Source organism: Mastigoproctus giganteus, chromosome 11, assembly GCF_048544385.1.
Source record: "Mastigoproctus giganteus isolate SK-2022 chromosome 11, ASM4854438v1, whole genome shotgun sequence".
Lineage (NCBI taxonomy): Eukaryota > Metazoa > Arthropoda > Arachnida > Uropygi > Thelyphonidae > Mastigoproctus > Mastigoproctus giganteus.
The window spans coordinates 167,297,080-167,317,825 of record NC_143585.1 but is presented as its reverse complement, the minus strand read 5'-3'; the positions used below and the strand labels follow the sequence as shown (position 1 = coordinate 167,317,825).

Here is a 20,746-nt window from a genome sequence, read left to right as displayed (position 1 = left end):
AGTTGGTCTGTAACCAAGTCACAAAGGAGATTAGGCAGGCAAAGGCAGACTACGAAAAACCCTTGGCAAAGGATGCAAAGAAAAAGAGAAAATAATCCTTTACCTATTTAAACTCAAGAAGGAAAGGGATGAATCAGATTGGTCCACTGGATATTGATGGTCAACAGTTGAGGATCCTGCTCAGGTGGCTAACAATCTAAACGAGTATTTTGCATCTACATTCACGCATGAGGAGTTATTCAGGAAGGAGAATGACGTAGGTAAAGTAAACATTGGCAGTGAGCTGGATGATTTTGTAATAACTGCGAGGAAAGTGGAGGAGAGGTTGTTCAGGATAAACATAAAAAAGGCACCTGGGGTGGATGGGATCTATCCAGTTATATTAAAGGAGGCAGCAAAGGAAGTAAGCAAACCCCTATCCATAATTATGAGAGGTTCTTTGGACTCAGGGGAGGTACCCATAGACTGGAGATGTGCAAATATAACCCCAATTCACAAAGGAGGATCAAAGGCTGACACACGTAATTATAGACCTGTTAGTTTAACTTCTGTTCCAGGTAAATAAATGGAGGCACTGGTTAAAGAAGCACTGCAGGATCATCTAGACAAGAATTCAATTATAGCTCAGACGCAGCATGGTTTTGTTGAGGGCAGGTCTTGCCTGACCAATTTGATTGGATACTATGATGTAGTCACAAAAGAACTGGATGCAGGGAATAACTTTGATATTATATATTTGGATCTTTGAAAGGCTTTTGATACTGTTGCACATGGAAGACTGCTGCACAGATTGGAGCAGTGTGGCATTGGAGGCAAATTGCTGCTATGGATAAGGGGATGGTTGAGTGGCAGAAGACAGAGAGTGGTAATCAATGGACACTGCTCAACGTGGACTAATGTTATTAGTGGAGTTCCTCAGAGTTCAGTGTTGGGTCCGTTGTTGTTTTCGGTGTTTATGAATGATATTGATGATGGGATATCAAGTTTAATGTCCAAGTTTGCAGATGATACAAAGTTGGCAGGGTTGTTAAGGACACCACTGACGCTATGCTGCTGCAACAGGATCTGGAAAGGTTGAACAGATGGGCTGAGAGGTGGCGAATGAAGTTTAACATTGACAAATGTAAAGCACTACATATGGGAAACAGTAACCCCAGAGCAACGTATCAACTCTGCGGTACTACACTGACAGTGGTGGAGAATGAAAAGGACCTGGGGGTAATTGTGCAGGCAGATATGAAGTTCTCTGAGCACTGCAGACAAGCTGCAAGAGTAGCTCGTGGTGTCTTGTCAATGATATACAGGAATTTTTCTAGCAGGGATAAGGAGGTGATTATTCCCTTGTATAAGGCAATGGTTAGGCCACATCTTGAGTACTGTATACAGGTCTGGAGGCCTCATTTCAAGAAGGATGTAGAGCTGCTGGAACGGGTACAGAGAAGGGCAACAAGATTAGTGAATGGAACAAAGGGTTGCTCTTACGAAGAAAGGCTTAAGTTTTGAAAATTACAGAGTCTGCAGGCCAGGCACCGGCGAGGTGATCTGATAGAGGTGTATAAGGCTTTGAATGGTTTGAGCATGCTCAATGCCAATGGGATTCTTCATCTTGCTCAGAATAATCAGCTCAGAGGGCATAAATTCAAATTGAGGAAGGACGGATGTCGGATAGATGTGCGGAAATTTGCCTTTGGCCAGCGGGTGGTTGGTTGGTTGGTGGAACGGACTTCCATCACTTGTTGTTGAAGTTGATAGCCTAAACAAATTTAAGGCTCAACTGGACAGGTATTTTGAGCGAACGGAGGGGTGAAATGGGAGTGGTGTTTTTTTTTTTTTTTTTGGCTGATGCTGAATAAGCTTGCTTTCTTGCATCATATGCCTCTACTAATGCTAAAGCTCATACACTGCTTTCGTGCATCACATGGAACAACTACTGCAACTAATACAGAAATATAATAGAGATACATTCATAAATATAAATAGAGTAAGATGTAAAAAAAAAATTAAGAAAAAAAGTTAATTATACACAAACGTACCAATAATAATAAAAATAGATAAACGTAAATATAGATAAATATAAATATAATAATATACTCTTGTGTTTCAAAAGTGAAAATGAACAATACTTGTGCTTAAAAAAAATATATATTATTATTTTTTAAAATTATTTTTTTTGACATTTTTTATTATATATTTATAATATATTATATTATAAATATATAATATAATATATTTTTATTAATTTTAAATCTGTATATATATATATATATATATATATATATATATATACATATATATCATTTTCATTATTATTTTATATATATTATATATAATGTTCATTTTCACTTTAGAAACACAAGAGTTCGCTCGAATAGTTTCCTCATGGAGAGAGCATTGTGGAATGCAAAAATTTTAAATAAATTTTCATTATGAAAACAGTTTGTTACAGTAGGTAAACTGTTGTTTTGATCACCCGCTGCTATCAAAGTAATGCGAAGCAAGGAAATTATATTTACAAGTAAAATAAATATTATTTGGAATATGTGCTCATTTATTTAGAAAATTACGGTGAGTTTCAAAACAAGAAATTTTACCGAATTTTATTGGTCACGTGCTTTTCAAGACGTTCATAATTCTTTATTCATTGAATTGGACTGTGTTTAGATTGTGCTGACAGCGTTATCACTAAGCACAAATAAAATGACTTATTTTTATCCAGCCCAAAATAAGACTGTTAAGTTGGTTACATCAAATAAAGAGGCCACTGAACTTCTGCAAGGAATCGTCTTACAAGTTTCTAATAATCGTCTAGTTATCGTATTGTATTGTATAAAGGGATATGCCAAATCCATTAAATAGCACTACACAAATTATATTTCAAATATTTAATCCTATTAATTAATTTCACAATTAATGTTGCTTCAATTAATATTTAGATTAATTGAGAAAAAATTACAGGAATAAGATATCTGCACATAGCGAAAAGAGTACATGAAAAATTTTACCTCAATGTAATTAGGTTATTCAAAAATCAAGATTCCTTTTGAGTTTGTGTATGCCTATACTGGGAACTAGGAAAATCTTTAGAACAAGTCAGCGAATTTAGAGAAGGGGCAGGGGTGCTCTCCGAGAACGTGTTATAATATTTGTATCTACATAAATTTACATATGTATCATAAATAGCTTCGTATTAAAATTAATTTTTAATTGTAAAAATGAATTTGTTAACAAGAGATGAACTTATTTTGATAAAGCAAAATTTAGATATTATAATGATGCGCAGCACTAAAGTGATATGTAATATAATCGTGATTAACCGCGGTTTTTTTTTTTTTTTTTTTTTTTCAGAAAATTACGGCGAGTTTCAGTAGTTTACTGGATTTCATTGAAGGCACGTGGTTTTCAAGGCTTTCGTAGTAATATTTTTGTTATTCGACAGAACTGTGTTAAGTTGTGCTGACAGTTTTATCGCTTAGTACAGATAAAACAGCTTATTTTTATCCTACCCAAATTAAGATTGATAAGATACGAACAGCAAATAAATAAGTCGGTGAACTTTTTTTGCAGTTAATTGAAAGCCAGTTGATTGCACTAATTATATTTTAAGAAATAAGGCGTTTGCTTAATTTCACAATTTATCATGATTTTATTAACATTTAGACTTATTCAGATCCTTTATTGCTAACTAGGACAGTATGTAATAATAAGAAATATCAGATCTGGCGATTACAACAGAGTAAAAAAAAAAAAAAAAAAATTATCACACATTTTTTTACTGCAGTGTAATTGTTACGTCTGTCGTTTTTGAAAACAAAGCAAAACACCTTCGTGTCTGTGCGGACAACTCTGAAAATTCTTCCAGAAAACTTTTTTTTTAATTAAAAAAAAAATCTGGTAATCAGCAAAAGTTGTACTACATAAATAGTCTGACAGCTTCATATTATAATGTGTTTTATATTTAAACTCGCCCCCCCCCCACCATCTTGAAATTTTCTTTTTGCTGTTTTCATTTGAATTTAATCTCTTTTCAGTCCCAAAAGATGGAAAGTAGTGGACTTTACAGAAAAAAAAAAAAAAAAAGGCAATACAAAAGTATTATCTGTATATATATATATTATTATTTTTTAATTTAATTTTTATTTTTTTCGAAATGTGAATTTTGACTTTTATTCTTGAAAATTGCATTATATGACATTGTTTTTGAAAATATAGAAAAAAAATGGTAATAGTTTGTTGATATTGCTGAATTAATGTTATTATTATGATTATTATTATTTGATAATTATTATTAAAAGAGGTCAATAAAATTATTTTTATTGACCTCTTTTAAAAATAATTATAGCTAATTTTAAAAGTTTCTCTAATGAATTTTTTTTTTTTGTTTCTTTTAGCATTAGTAGTGGCATGTAATGCCAGAAAGCAAGCTTATACAGCATCAGCCCAAAAAAAATTAAAAAAAACCTTCCCATTTCACCTATCCATTCCTCCATAAGTTTTAGTTCTTCCTCGAATTTATTTAACCTATCAACTTCCATAATGCCAGATGGAAATCTGTTCCAGCAATCAACCACTCGCTGGCTGCACATCTCTTCTGCAACTATCTTTCCTCAATTTGAATTTATGCCCCCTCAAGTGCATAATCTGAGCAAGAGAAAGAATCCCATCAGCATTGGGCTTGCTCAAACCATTCAAACCCCTGAATACTTCAATCAGATCACCTCGGAGGTGCTGAGTCTCCAAATGCAGTTTGTAGAACTGAAGCTTTTCTTGGTAAGAACACCCCTTTGTTCCCTCACCAATCTTGTTCCCCTTCTCTATATTTGTTCCAGCAGCTCTACCTTCATAGAATGAGGCCAACTGACCTGTATGTAGTACTCAAGATGTGGTCTGACCATTGCCTTATACATAGGGATAATCACCTCCTTATCCCTGCTAGCAAAGTTCCTGTATATCATTGACAAAATCGCATGAGCTGACCTGGCTGCCTCTCATTTTCATTCTGCACTACCCTGAGTGTAATACTATACACTTGGTACATTACTCTGACTGCTACTCATATGCAATACTTTGCATTTGTCAATATTAAACTTCAGTGGCCACTTCTCAGCCCACCTGACTAACATTTCTAGATCATATAGCAGTAGCATATTGTCATTAACACCTGTACCAACTTTTGTATCATCTGCTTCTTTTTTTTTTAATGAAAATCCCAAACACAAGAGGTATTAGAACCTATAGTACTTAGAACCATGCTTGAGTTGGAGGTTGAGAAGATGAAAGAAGATATTTGTTGACATTGGACTTGAACTTCTGTAGACTTTAATTTTCATGAAATACGTATGAAGGAAGGTTGTTCCAGAAAATGGCAGTTGAATGAATAAATGAGGAAGATGAAAAGTTGGTTCTGTGAGTTTGAAGTTGGATGGTAAATGGATGTTGGCTGGTGGCGGCACGTGTTTGGACTGTTATGAAAGAGAGAGCGGGAATTATAAAGCCAATTCAGAAGAACAGTGCCTATGAAGTATCTGTAGAAAAGGCATGCAGCAGAAAGAGTACATCTATGAGACTGTGAGTGAAGACACTCTGTTAGAGAGGAGTCATTAATTAACCTAACTGCCCTCTTCTAAATGGAATCTAGAAGCCTGAGAGAGGTTTTGGGGAGCACTGCCCCAGATGCGGGAACAATATTCCCTGGTAGGACGGATTTGTGATTTGTACAGAGTGATCAGCTGTTTGGAGGAAAAGTAACGGTGAGAGCGAAAGAGAAATCCAAGTTTTTTAGATGCAGAGGAAGCAGTATTTGCAATGTGCTTGTGCCAAGAGAGATTAGAAGTCAGGGTATTCCCCAAAATAGATATATCATTTTGCCTAGAAATCGGAGTGTCATCAAAGATAAGCATAGGAGCAGAAGAATCCTTTTTTGCGAGATATAAGACAAGACTGAGTTTTAGAAGGATTTAAATCAACTAAGTTGTCTTTGCCCCACTGGAGAATTACCTGAGATCTGCTTTTAAGGAATTGGTAGCAGATATTCGAGAAGTTGAAGCTGATTGAGCAGGGAAAGGTTTCTCAAAATGGAAAGTGGAATGCAATGTGCTATCATCGGCAAAACTATGGATAGGATTTCCAGTCAGTGGAAGAAAAGTGGAAAAGAGTGGGCGAAAGAACTTAACTGGGCTATACCAGCATTAGTGGAGAAGTTAGAAGACAGAGATCCACCTACCATCACCCTCAGTGAGCGATCCGAGAGAAAACTGGATAACTGATTACAAAAATCAGTTGGTAAACCATAAGATGGAAGCTTGTTTAGAAGACTTTTATGCAAAACACGATTGAAAGCCTTTAAGATGTCAAGAGGAACTGCTTGTGTTTCACTGAACTTTTCCATTGAATTTGTCCATAAATGGGTAACATAAGCCAGAATATCACCAGTGGATCGACACTGATGGAATTCATACTGGCAATCGTTGATGAGTGGAAGGTTTGTAGATAGTTTGAGTCGGCGGTCAATTGATTTCTCCATTACTTTAGAAAGAGTAGAAGTAATTGCAATGGGATGATAATTGGACGGGAGGGATTTGTTACCCTTTTTAGGAACCTGCTAGGTATGAGCAAATTTCCAAGCAGAAGGAAAAACACCTTTGGAATAAGAAAGTGAAAAAAGGTGGCAATGAATAGGAGTAAGCTCAGAAGCACAGGTTATGAGAACAAGTAGAGAAATACCATCAGGACCTGGAGCTTTCTTAGCATCAAGATTCATCCAAATCCTTTAGACGAAAGACCACAGGAGGCATTGAATGGAGCGTGTTGGGAGGAGTTTTACCAAGATCATTAATACATGAGTCGAAAGAAAAATGGGATACTAGCAGGCGTGCTTTATCCTTGGCTGAAGTGACAACAGAACCATTTGGTTTTGACAGAGGTTGGAGCAGAGATGGGCAAAAGTTGTGGTCAATAGCTTTGGCAAGAGATCAGAATGCTCGGCTATCATTAGGGAAAGAAGCAAGTTTTCTACTCTTAGCCTGTTCAAAATCTAGTTTGGACTGATTAATGACTGCTTTACAATTTATTACAAACTTTGGTGTAGGCAGAAAATGAACCTGAAGAATTGGAAACAAGCCAATTACAATATGCAACGTTCTTCTCTTGAACAGCCTTAGCACATTTATTGGAAAACCAAGGTTTAGATAAAGGATGAGATTTTAAAGTGGAGTGTGGGATAAAGGATTCCATTCCTACAAGAATAATTTCACTGACATGATCAGAGCAAAGAGTTGACATCAGAATTTTTGAAACAGTAATCCAACCAAGGAAAAGAAGAAAAGAAATCTCGCAGGTCATCCCATTTTGCATTCTTTTAATGCCAAACAATATGAGGTTGACAATAGCCATGAGATAAAGGCTCCATTGGGCAAGAGACAATCACCAAGTTGTGATCTGAGGTGCCTAAAGGACCACTCACTTCAACCGTGTACTTAGAAGGGTTGTTTGTGAGAAAAAGATCAAGCATGTTGGCTGTATGGTTAGGATTGTCCGGTATTCTTTTAGGTAAATGAACAATCTGTTCAATGTGATTAGTAATTGCAAAAGCCTCAGTATCTTGAACAGCTGGGTCGGTGTGATTAGAAAACAGAAGACATTTGGAGCTGTGAAAATTAAAATCACCAAGAAAAATTACCTTGCTGTTAGGAAAGTTGGACTGGAGAAAGTCAAGTTGCAAAGAGAGGAAGTCAAAGAGCTCCAAGTGATTAGTGGAGTTGGGAGAACGATAGAGACAACAGATGAATTTGACACAATGAGGTAGAGAGGTTTTAAGCCAGAGAAGATCAAAGAGAGTGGATTCCAAATTGCCAAGTCTCTGACAGGGAATATCAGAACGGACATATGCACAAGTTCCACCTTTGAGGCGAAAGGAATAATTTGGGCATCTGAGATGAGCAGTAGTTGAATCAACTGATAACTGAGATTCTGCCAGAAAAAGTACATGGGGTTTGGCAGACTGCAAGTGGAAATGGACATCGTTGAGATTAGAATTGAGACCACGTATATTTGTGAAATGAATTAGGAAGTCCTTGGGAGTTTTAGATCTTTTCGCAGATACGCTTACTCTGTTAGTTTGAGAATTCATTGTGTATTTAATAATAAGAAAAAGTGGGGGGGGGGGCATGCTGTATGAAGTAATGAAATTTTTGGATATGGCATACACATGGTAAGAATATACCAAGATCCATGACATAACGTGGCCTCGACAATGCCCCCTGCATACACACTACTCGGACTCCCTCCAATCACTGCCTGGTAGAGTAGAGCTTGATTTACCTTCATCAATATCATTGATTAATATAGAAAACAGCAGTGGGCCCAACATGGAACCCCAGGGGATCCCACTAATAACATTAGTCCAGAAAGAGCAGTGTTCATTGATTACCACTCATTGTCTTCTCCCACTCAATCATCCCTCTATCCGTAGCAGTAACTTGTACTTAACGCCATACTGTTTCAATTTGTACGGTAGTCTTCCGTGTGCGACAGTATCAGAAGTCTTCCTAAAATCCAAGTATGTGATATTAAAATAAATTTTTGATGTTCAAACATCTTTGGCAGCACCTACCAAATCTTCGGACTGAAGTAAAACCAATTTAACAAAATTTTCTTATGGAAATGATGTAAATGATATCATTTTCTAAATACTGCTAACGATGCTAACTCAGTCACTAACGTTGATTCGGTAGAGTAAGTAGCCCGAAATGTTTGAAATAACAACTCATTTCAATTATTTGTAACTGAGTCAAGCCGGAACATCGTTCGTGTTAACTGGCCTTCAGGCCGAGTGACAGGCCCTGTTCTGTGCAGACCTCTAGTATACAGGGTGTTTCAGTTAAACGTTTCAGAACTTCTAAGAGGGGTAGGGTACATCCTGACAACTCGAAATCATATACCAATGGGCAGAATCGAAAATTCCGAGCTTTAGTGCAGGGAATCTTAATTTCGCACAAGAACGCCAAGTTAGTAGGATGGATGATTACACGAACGCAGAGTTAGCCGATATGCATTTGGCGTACGGAGCTGCAAATTGTAGTGGGCCAGCCGCACAGCGTTTGTTTGCGGAACGATATCCGACGAGGCGTATTCCCAGTCATAATTTCTTTGCAAGACTGCACCAGAGGTTAGCTGAGAGAGGTTCATTTGAAAGAGCTGACAGGGACAGGGTAAGAACAGCACGGACTCCAGCCGTCGAACAGAATGTGCTGCAGCATGTACAGGGGAATCCAAGAACGAGTACACGAAGTCTAGCAAACGCAGTCGGGGTTTCCCATTGCAGCGTCTGGAGGATTCTCCGAGAACAGACATGCATCCGTTTCACGTGCAGCGTGTCCAGACACAGCAACCGGAGGATTATGCACCTCGTATTGCTTTCGCACAGTGGTACCTTGGAAAATGTGCTACAAATCCCCTTTTTCCTGCTGAAGTGTTGTTTTCCGATGAGGCATCCTTCACAAGGGAATGAATTTTCAACATGCATAACGACCATATCTGGGCGGTCGAGAACCCGCATGCAATACGACGTCGTGCAGCACAGATTCGATTTTCGGTCAATGTATGGGCCGGTATTATGGGAGATCACCTCATCGGACCTTACCTGTTACCGTGTCGTCTAACCGGACCTATCTACTTGATCTTTCTGCAGCAAGTATTGCCACAATTTTTGAGAGATGAACAGATTTCTGCATCGACGCAACAGACAATGTGGTTCCAACACGATGGAGCCCCTGCCCATTATAGCAGAGATGTTCGTAACTACCTGGATGTCACATTTGGTCAACAGTGGATCGGACGTGGTGGTCCCGTGCGTTGGCCTGCTCGGTCACCCGACCTATCATGTCTTGATTTTTATTTCTGGGGTCATATGAAATCGCTAGTTTATGACACCCCTGTTGACAATGCTGAGGAGCTGGTTGCAAGAATCGCAGTAGCTGCCGAAGAAATTCGAAATTCGCCTGGAGTATTCCAGAATGTTCGGATGTCCATGCGTCGGAGATGTGAGGCGTGCATTGTAGCCCGTGGAAGAAACTTCGAACACTTACTTTAATCCATGTACCTTTTGCTTCTTTTCATGTATTATTAAAACGATTTCTCACTTTCGGTCTCTTTTCTTTATGGTGCTTCTGTGTACAACACCGCTTCAGGAAAGCATTTCCGACCCCACATTGTCATATGATTTCGAGTTGTCAGGATGTACCCTAGCCCTCTTAGAAGTTCTGAAACGTTTAACTGAAACACCCTGTATAGTATAACTACTGACCATATACTGTGTAGTAGTGTATGATTAGTAAATATAGTAGTATATTGTTAACTATGGATAGGAATATATATAATTATATGTTTAGTAGTTATCTCCTAAAACTAGTAATGTATAGTATATACATTAAGAACCAGAGGGGTCACAGATTCAAATAGAGGAAAGACAGTAAATTTTCCTTTATCCAGCAGGTAATTGATTTGTGGAACAGACTTCCATCTTTTATTGTGGAAGTTGATAGCCTAAATAAATTTTAGGCTGAGCTGGACAGGCATATGGAACGAATGGAGGGGGTGCTGATGCTGCATAAGCTTGCTTTCTTGCATCGTATGCTATAGTTTTTGTTACTAGCATTAACCTTTAAGATTAAGTTTATAGTTAACTGTATAATAGTAATAACTACTAACATTAACTGGTTAATAATAAACCTCTAACTATTATTGGTTAATTTAAGTAGCAATAACTACTAACAGTAACTAACAGCGAATAGGAGGAGTATTTACTGGATTATTAACAGTAGTTAGTAGCAGTAATAGTTAATATTTTAGCTATTGTCGTTGGAAGAGTTAGTAGTAATAGTAGTCATTAACTGTTATTACTACTAACAATTCTTCTAGCATTAGATTTCTTACTCCAAAGTTGCCACTGTTGGTTGCCACTGTGGCATTGTCATACAAAAATTGACCATCACATAGAGTAGGGTTATTGACATTCGGCCTTCCATCGGTAAGTAGTGGGCATGAGCACGCTACTTACTCTACTGAATCAACATACGAGACTGCATTAGCATCATTTAGGAAGTGACATAATTTGCTTCATTTCCGTTTCACATTTTTTTAAAAGATGTTTTACATAAAACATTTTTCGTGGTTACGGGTACACGTGCTTTTTGCATCTAGTTCCTTTGTGACGACATCATAGTATCCAGTCAAATTGGTCAGACAAGACTTCCCCTGTGTCCAAACTATAACTACTGCAGTGTTGTCTAGATGACCCTGTAGTGCTTCTTTAACCAGTGACTCCATTATTTTCACCAGAACAGAAGTTAACAGGTCCGTAATTTCGTGTGTCACCTTTTGATCCCCCTTTGTGAATTGGGGATACATTTGCACATCTCCAGTCCATGGGGACCTCTCCTGAGTTCAGAGATGCTCTCATAATCATGGCTAAGGGTTTGCTTATTTTCTTTGCTGCCCTCCTTTAATATAACTGGATAGATCCCATCCACCCTAGGTGCCTTTCTTGTGTTTAACTTTAACAATTTCTCTTTCACTTTTGCTCTCAGTTATTACTTTTTCATTTATCTCCCTATTAGAGTTTAATTAATTCTAACAGGGAGGCTTCCACTTCCCTAGAGAATTCCTCATGTGTGAATGGAGATGCAAAATACTCATCAAGTTTGTCAGCAACCTTAGCAGGATAATCAACAGTAGAACCATCAATATCAAGTGTACCAATCTGATTCATTCTATTCCTTCTAGAGTTTACATAAGTAAAGAAGTATTTTTGTTACTTAGGTAAAAAATAAACGAGAAATGTTTGACAAAGGATGCAATGAAGTTTCCTTTGTATCCTTTGCTTGCTCAACCTCTTTTTTGACTTGATTACTGACTAGCTTACATCTACCATAGGATTATGTTTCACTTGATTTTTTATTTTCTGCCATGTGTCTCATTAATTCATTTGACACCCATTTAGGCTTAAACCCTGAACTGTATTTCTCAGTTGGTATAGTAGCTTTGATGATTAATGGGAAGCATTCAAGGAATGCGTCCCATTTAGAATTTGCTGTTGGTAACATCATCAGTTGGTCCCACTGTATAGAGTTTCAAAACTGTCTGAGAGCACTGTAGTCATCTTTACAAAAGCAAAAACCCTTCCCTTTACCCCTGATGGTAGTTACATCTTTAAATAAATCCCACATCAGTACAATGTGATCACTTCCACCTAGTGGTTCCTTTATCTGCAGTTTCTTAATGCATGAATAATAACAAACAGAATAACCTCTCCTCCTCCCTTCTTGTTCCGTCTGTCCTTTTTGCACACATTGTTCCCCCATATTCAAATTCTGCATTTTTTTTTTTTTTTTTTTTGTGTTACACTATGTTTCTGATGTCCCAACAATGCCTGCATTTGATGTATTGACAAGTACTTCAAATTCATCAAATTTATTTACTAGTAGAAAGCAAAGAGTGAAGATAACAAAAAAAGAAATTCTACCTTCCTGGATGAAATGGAGCAAACCGACTCCCAAAATCCCAGGAATCCATTGGGTTATCACATCCCAAAATAACAGTGCAGTAACATGAGGAACCAATCCCCTCACAGCGAATAGTCAAACTGATGAAATGACATATTTGGATCTGACTTTTAATAATTCACTCTAGTAGTGAAATAACAGTAAGTAAATTATCATATTCAGAATCCAGAAAGAACTGGAGATCATTGCTGGATCACCCAAGGTGGTTAATCTACTTGAGTCAGTAAGTACCTATACAACCTGCTAATTGAAACCATTATGAGTGTCTAATGATTATCTGCTTTGGAGAGTTTCCATTCAGGATAAATCCCTCAATACCTTGGAAGGATCTGGAACCTCCTTGATGTTTCTGAAGGTGAGATGCTAAATGAGCTATCACAACAAGGAGTTGCTGAGTTTAGGAGAAACTCTACCAGGCAAGGTGGTAATTTCATCTCTACTTAGAACTTGTCCTTGTGGGTAGCACAGTTGATATAATCACTATCCTTCCACAATGGATTGAAAAAGATCTGAGTTTGAATATTCTGAATGACGTGAAGAATTTTTAAGGCCTCTTTTCAGAATGAGATTGTCTCAGATGAGAGTAGCATGGTTTTTTTTCTCCTGGAAATTCTGTTTTTTTTTTTTTTTTTTTTTTTAAATTGACCACATACACTTTACAGACTGATATAAATGTTTGTGCCAATTTGGCCCCGAGTGCCAAGCGATAGTGACCTAGCGATTTTTTTGTGCCATATATATAGAGCGCTCTTACTCAGCAAATAAGTTATTTATTTTAGCGTCTTTTCTTCCTGTTTTACTCAAGTGATTCTTTACTTAAAAGCTTTCAAGTAAGAATCCAGAAAGGAAATTCACCTTTGTTTCCTTATACATATATGTTTATTTAATCCGTACTAACCCAACTAACTTCCTCAACCGCTTGGTCACTGGTGGCACAGCTCCTGCCTTCACGTGACCGGGGCCAGTAACCTTGGAGAATAAAGTTACTCTCCCGCGGCTAAAAGGAGCAAAGATGGACTTAAATAATTTTCCTCCTTTAGAGCCTTCAAGCTCAAAGTCAGAAATGTTCCAATGAAAATCACTCAAACCAACCTAAAAGACTTCGATTAGAAGTAGTGTCATAACCTCTCTAACTTTCTGGTGATACACTCTCTGTCTACTCAGCCTGTGGATAAGCTATCACCATTTATGATCCAAAAATATTTAGAATCAATTACAGGATCACCAAAAATGGTGAAGAGACTACAATCAGGAGACCTCCTGGTTGAAACCACCACAGTGAAACATTCTGAGTGGCTATTAAAGACAGAAACATTTGGTGGGTTACCAGTATCTGTTATTCCCCACAACACTTTAAATTCATTGAAAGGCATCATCGCAGAGTGGGACCTGCTTTCAGTGTCTGAGGAGGAATTAGTCCACGAACTTAGTAATCAGAAGGTAATCAGTGCGAAGTGCATAATGATTAAAAAAGGTGGAAATCTCGTACCAACTCGATCCATCACTTTAACCTTCAACACTCCTGATTTGCCATCCACTGTAAAAGCTGGCTATTTAAACTGTCAGATTCAGCCATACATCCCGAATCCTCTTCGCTGTTTTAAATGCCAGAAATATGGCCATTCTCAGCAGGCATGCAGAGGTGATGCCCTCTATCCTATATGTAGCTCTAGAGACCATACACAAGCAGATTGCTCAGCCTCAACCCCCGTGTGTCCCAACTGCAAAGGAAGTCATCCTGCATTTTCTAAATCATGCGATATGTGAAAAATTGAGAAGAAAATTCAGAGATACAAAATAGAACATAAAGTAACATATCCTGAAACACACAGACAAATTATGTCGACCATGCCCAGTCAATCTTATGTGTCTCGCACCCGAAGCTATATTTCAACTGCAGCTCAAACAGATGTGTCAATACCACTGAACACCTCTTTACCTCTTTGGCAAATTGGGTTAAAGAAACCTTATCAGCCTCCAGAAAAGATACTCCTAAACCTGAAACCAGTGAAGCCACAAACACCCCAATTAGTATCCCAACTGATACTCCAACAGTCTCGCAGGACACTGAAAGAATGAAAACTACTAAAGATTGTAAGAAAGCCGAACCTCAAACAAACAGTATGGAAGTGGATGTACACCCGGAATATGAGGAACCCATCCTAGAATTGCATGCCAATGACACTATGGATACTGGTCACCCCACATTCCCAAAAAAAGGCCGGAAAAAATGTCCTGCCTCCAAAAAACAGCCAGACGAATCATCCTCAAATAAACCTAAATAATGCATAACATCATATGGTGGAATTGCAGAGGACTAAGCAGCCATTCTGATGATTTAAGAGATTTAATAGTTCAATTCAACCCCATAGCTGTATGCCTACAGGAAACATTCTTGTCACCCCAAGTTTCACCAAAATTCTCCAATTACATGATGTATAGACGAGACAGAAAACTGCATGTGGAGGAGTAGCCATTCTGGTTAATTCTAACGTGCCATCCAAGCTGATCCAGTTAATAATAAATCTAGACGCCGTGGCTACTCGTATTGCAGTTGATACATCAGTTACTCTTGTTTCTGTTTATATTCCACCATCTTTACCTTTTCCCCATTCAGAACTTGACAATCTCATTACACAACTCCCAACTCCAATTTGTCTTTTTGGTTACTTTAATGAACACCATCCATTGTGGGGGTCTGCTACAATGGACAGAAGAGGCAAATTAATTGAAGAATTTATGAATAATAGCGATCATAATTTACTAAATACGTACATCCACCTATCTACAGGATCTACTTCTGCAGTCGACTTGTCAATCTGCTCTCCATCCATCTTCCAATCCTGACATGGTCGGTATTATCCGATCCTTTTAACAGTGACCACTTTCCAATTATTTGCTTGATACAAACAGCGGTAACTCAAAATCCTAACCAACGATCCAATTGGAAGTTTAGTAAGGCCAACTGGGATTGCTATTCTGACCAAATGCTCTTAGACAGAATTTGTCCAACAGAAATATATTGATGATGTAACTACATACATCACCAATCAGATTCTGACTGTGGCAAATGCTTTCGTTCCAAAATCCAAGACATTTCGTGCTCACCAAAATCACTGGTGGAATGCAGAGTACTCTGTTGCCAAACAAGATAAAAACCATGCATGGAATGATTTTCGGAAGTGTCCTACTATCATTAACTTAATTGCTTATAAAAATTGCATTAGGCTTAAAGCAAGGCAAATTAGAAGGAAAGCAAAACGTGATTCGTGGGTTGCTTTTGCATCAACCATCACAAAAGACACTGACACTCCCATACTTCACAGGAAAAGAAAATACATGTCTACTCCCGAAGAAGTTGCCAATGCATTAGCAGAATCTTTGCCACCATCTCGCTTCTCCTTCCAGAGCATTAAAGATTGTGCAGAGTGGTATAAAATTAACTTCTCAATGAGCCGCTCCTTTCTGTCCAACCAGCAAAACAATCATTAATCACATAATCATATAGAATCACATAATCACAACCAAATAAAGAATCATTAAATAGATCTCACAACAGTGCTTCAGGGCCAGATGGTGTTCATTACATTATGCTTAAGCATTTACATGAAGAGGACTTGTGTACCCTGTTGATTTTCTACAGTCGGATCTTCTTCGAAAATGTCTATCCTTCCTGGTGCCATTCGTTCATTTTCGCCATACCAAAACCAGGCAAAGATCGTACTCTGGTTCAAAATTATAGGCCAATATCTCTTAAGAGCTGCCTAGGAAAAATTTTTGAAAGGATGATTCATACAAGACTCACATTCTGGAGTCACAGAATCTCCTTCCAGACCATCAGTATGGATTTCAGAAGAACAGATCAACGCTAGATGTGCTATCAAAGCTGAATCTCATATTAGCAATGCCTTTATCATGAGACAATATCCAGTCATGGTCAACTTAGATCTTGAAAAGGCATTCGACACTACTTGGCGTCGTGGTATTATAATGGATCTTTACCATCTAGATCTAAGGGGACAGTTGCCTGAAATAATTCAGAATTTCTTGCGACTTCGGTATTTTCAGGTCCAGTATAAAAACGCACTCTCTGCATCTCACATTGAAGAGGAAGGCATACCACAGGGTTCAACACTTAGTCCAACACTATTCGCAATTCCAGTTAGCAATATGACATGGACCATCCCAAAAACTGTTGAAATTTACATGTAAACAGATGATCTTACCATTTCCTGTCAGTCCAAAAGTATGAACACCATTGAATGGCAGCTCCAACTAGCCATAACCAAAATAGAATCCTGGATTTCATGGAATGGTTATCGACTATCAGAAAATAAATGCACTGCTACTCACTTCTGCAAGTTATGGGCTCTCCATCTTGACCCTGAACTAGAAATAAACAAAACTCCAATCCCACTTGTTAATACTGTTAGATTTCTTGGACTGTTATTGGAGAGCAAGCTAAACTTCCAAACTCACATCACTCATTTAAGAACTACTTGTCTAAAGCATATTAATATACTTTGATCAGTCTCGTCCATGTCATGGGGAGCTGACCGGTATACCTTACTACACCTGTACAAGTCCCTAATCTGTTCACGCTTGGATTACGGTTTTTCAGTATATGACTCTGCTAGGGTAAGCACATTAGAACGGCTAAACATCATACAGCATGGTGCTCTGAGGACAGCCCTAGGAGCTTTCAGGACTTCTCCAATCCAAAGTCTTTATATTGAAGCGCATGATCCCCCATTACACCTGCGTAGCAAAACACTACTGCTCCACTATGCTGCTAAGATCCAGAGTCTACCATCGCACCCCAGTTGGGAGTATCTCTATAATACTCGGTGGGAATCGTTCTATGAGAGCAAGCCAAATGAAAATAGACCTACTTCACTCAGGATTAAAGAGCTTGTTCAGAGCTGGAATGTCAATTTAAATGAAATTTTTCAGGACACAACTGCATCTGTTCCACCTTGGACTTATGTGTCTGTCTCTCATGATGTGCACTTCCTCCAGTGGGGGAAAAATATTATACCACCCTGCAATATCAGGCAGTTACACTCAGTTCATGCTACTGTGAACAACCATGCCTATAAAGTTTATACAAATGGTTCCAAAACTGACAAAATGGTAGGTGCTACTGCAGTTTTTCCTTCATGTACGATTTCAGCCACACTACCGCCAGCTTGCAGCTTCTTCACAGCTGAATTATATGCCATTAAGTTAGTGCTTAGTAAGATTATTGAGCTTTCCATCTCACCTGCCATAATTTACACCGACTCCCTCAGTATTGTCTCTGCCATAAAGAAGATTCATTCCCAGCTATTCTGCTGCAATGTGTCCAATCAGTCAATCAGCTTCTGCTGGATCCCTGGCCATCCTGGCATTCCTGGAAATGAAAGTGCTGACTTTGCCGCTAAACATCCTCAACGCGCGCTCTCACAATATCCTCAGGTTCCTTACACTGATTATAAGTCTGTCATTCGTAAAGTGTGCTACGATAAATGGTCACAGATCTGGAAAGGTAATATCAACAGATCTGTGACCATTTATCGTAGCACACTTTACGATAAATGGTCACAGATCTGGAAAGGTAACATCAACAATAAACTTTACCAGATAAAAGAAGATCCAAATCTTTTGCTCTCTAGCTTCCGATTAAACAGACGAGAAGAAGTGGTATTGGCAAGGCTCAGAATTGGACACACTCACCATACCCACCTCTTCCTGCTACTGGGAGAAAACCCACCTCAGTGCACATCTTTTCAGACGCAACTTACGGTTCGTCGTTTTCTGGTTGAGTGTCCCTTATATTCAACCATTCGATCAAACACATTCACTCTTAACGTTGAACCTCTCATCTAATTTATCTCATATATTAGGAAATGAAGCCAATATACAAGAACTTTTCATGTATTTAAAACATATTGGCCTGTACAGGAGCATATGATTTAACATCTGTAACGATATGTTGCCTGTAAATAAACTGTGAACAGACACAATTTGGCCTCAGTAGCCTTTGTGTCGTTAATCCCAATAACAACAACATTGTGCCAATTTGTCCCTATTTGTGTCAAATGCAGATCACCAGAGACTACAACTGTGAGAAATGCAAAGCCTTCCAAATGAAATGCTTGCAAACGGTGTGTAGTGCTCTAGAATAGGCAGGGAAAAGTGAGAAAGAAATTCAAAAGAACATGGCATTATATTCTTCTTCTTGCAGTCACATAGTTCCCTGAGGAGCTGTTGCAGCCACCAACTGCATCGATCATGTGCTATTGGAGTGGCATCGCAAAATGTCACACCCAAAAGTTCACTGATCCCATCCTTCCCTAGTTGTACGTGGAAGGATGAGATTAGCAAACAGCAGTTTTTAGAGTTGGTTTTGTTATGGTCTCTATGGCATCAGATAATGTGGTGGTATGCCATTGCCTACCACATGGTTGCTTTTGAGAGGGGCTGGCTTTAATCATAGACAGAGTCATCATGCATCCCACGAGATGCTCTTGAAGAGGGAAGGTGACTACAGCAGTGCCCCGCTTAGTGCAGAAGGCTGATTACAACTGGTTTTTGCCTGGTTTCCAGAGGCCATCTATGTATATAAACGGATATATATTATTATTATCCACATGGTGCAAGGAAGCCTGAGGCTTATGCTGCACCGGCCAAAAAAAAAAAAAATTCCCAAATTACCCTGAGAGACAGAGAGAGAAGTAGAAAGGAATCACCAAGAAAGAGAAGAATGATGATATCCAGCTCAGGACCCTGGGTTTGCCAAGCCCATACTCACCAGATGTCAGCCCCTGGGGGTATTCATTAGATTCGCACAAGTAGTTATTATATCTTCTGTCAATGAACTTATTTATAAGGTGACACTATTATCCCTCTTCTTCCTTCTTCGATGTCTAATTAATCTCCAATATTTCTAATTAATTATGTAAAATATATTTTAAAATAATTTTCTCCCAAACCATAAAGCATGCAATGTTTCCTTACCATGAACATATTTTCATGCTGCTTTGCACAGTCTTAATCCCCAATGAATACATTTCGTATGTTTTAAAATATTCGTTCCTGTATTTAAAATTTACACTCCTTTCATATGGCATTAAACGCTGCATAATCTTCTGTATTCTTCAAACGCTAACCGTTAAACTGTTATTTTAATCTTGGAGCCTAAATATTTACCACAAAGATATAACATGTGTCTAATGAATCCTTTGTACTTCTTCTTCTGAATGGTAAAATGTATTTTCAGTTTTTTATGCTTATATTGATGCGTCCTACCAACTCAGTCAAAATAAATCCTTATGCATCGGTTACCCACAAATACCAATTAGTTGAAAAAACAGACTTAACATTACCTCCAAGTGAATCTTCATCAAATCATGTAAGAAAATTATTCACCTGTCTGTCAACACAGGATCAAAATGTAAATACACCAATCTCACTACTGCTTGAGAAACTTCCACACCCCAACAACGGAGTAAGGAAACCCAAAATATCAATTCACCTAGGCATAGACAGCAAAACTCATCAGATGATACGATGCTTTAAATATTTGTTGAAGAGAATGTGAATACTGGAAAACCAGTCTTTGTGAAAAAAGATAGAGAACAACGAAAGACAAACACCAGGCTTCAGCCTTTTGGAAACAATTCAAAAACATAACAAGAAATAAGCAGTAAATACACTCATTCAGTGGAATTACTCTAGTATCCGTGCCATCATAAGTGATCTTCATGACCTCATATCTGAATATGTTCTGGTTGGTTAATGTCTACAAGAGATGTTTAAAACTAACTGACACCCCAAAGGTATGCAAATTTACTTTCTTTAGAAAAGTCAGAATCCAGCAAAGTATTGTGGTTAAGTTGCAATTCTTGCTAATTTGTGCATGTCCACCAAATGGTGCTACTCAACATGCTTGAGGCTGTAGCTCTCAAAATTGCTGTAGGTATGTACATCATAATCTGTTCTTTATATATACCATGCAATTATTACTACAATATAATGATTTTAATATCCTTGCAATACCTTAACCGACAATTACTAATACCTTACTGTATTTTAGGAGATTTCAACATCCATAACACTTTGGAGAAACAACCACAGACTGTAGAGGCCAAATAATTGAAAAATGCTAGATGACTAATTTCACTCATCTCAATGTTGAGTGACTCACA

General features: G+C 38.1%; 1 protein-coding gene across 2 annotated transcripts in view; it reads left to right on the top strand.

Annotated features, from left to right (window-relative positions):
* Positions 1 to 2,387: 2,387 nt before the first annotated feature.
* Ent2 (Equilibrative nucleoside transporter 2) overlaps positions 2,388 to 20,746 on the top strand; it is a 500,966-nt gene continuing 482,607 nt past the window's right edge. For both annotated transcript variants that reach the window (XM_090384300.1, XM_090384302.1), the window contains exon 1: positions 2,388 to 2,565. The gene's annotated coding sequence lies outside the window, so the exon portion shown is untranslated. The remainder of the gene's footprint in view (positions 2,566 to 20,746) is intronic.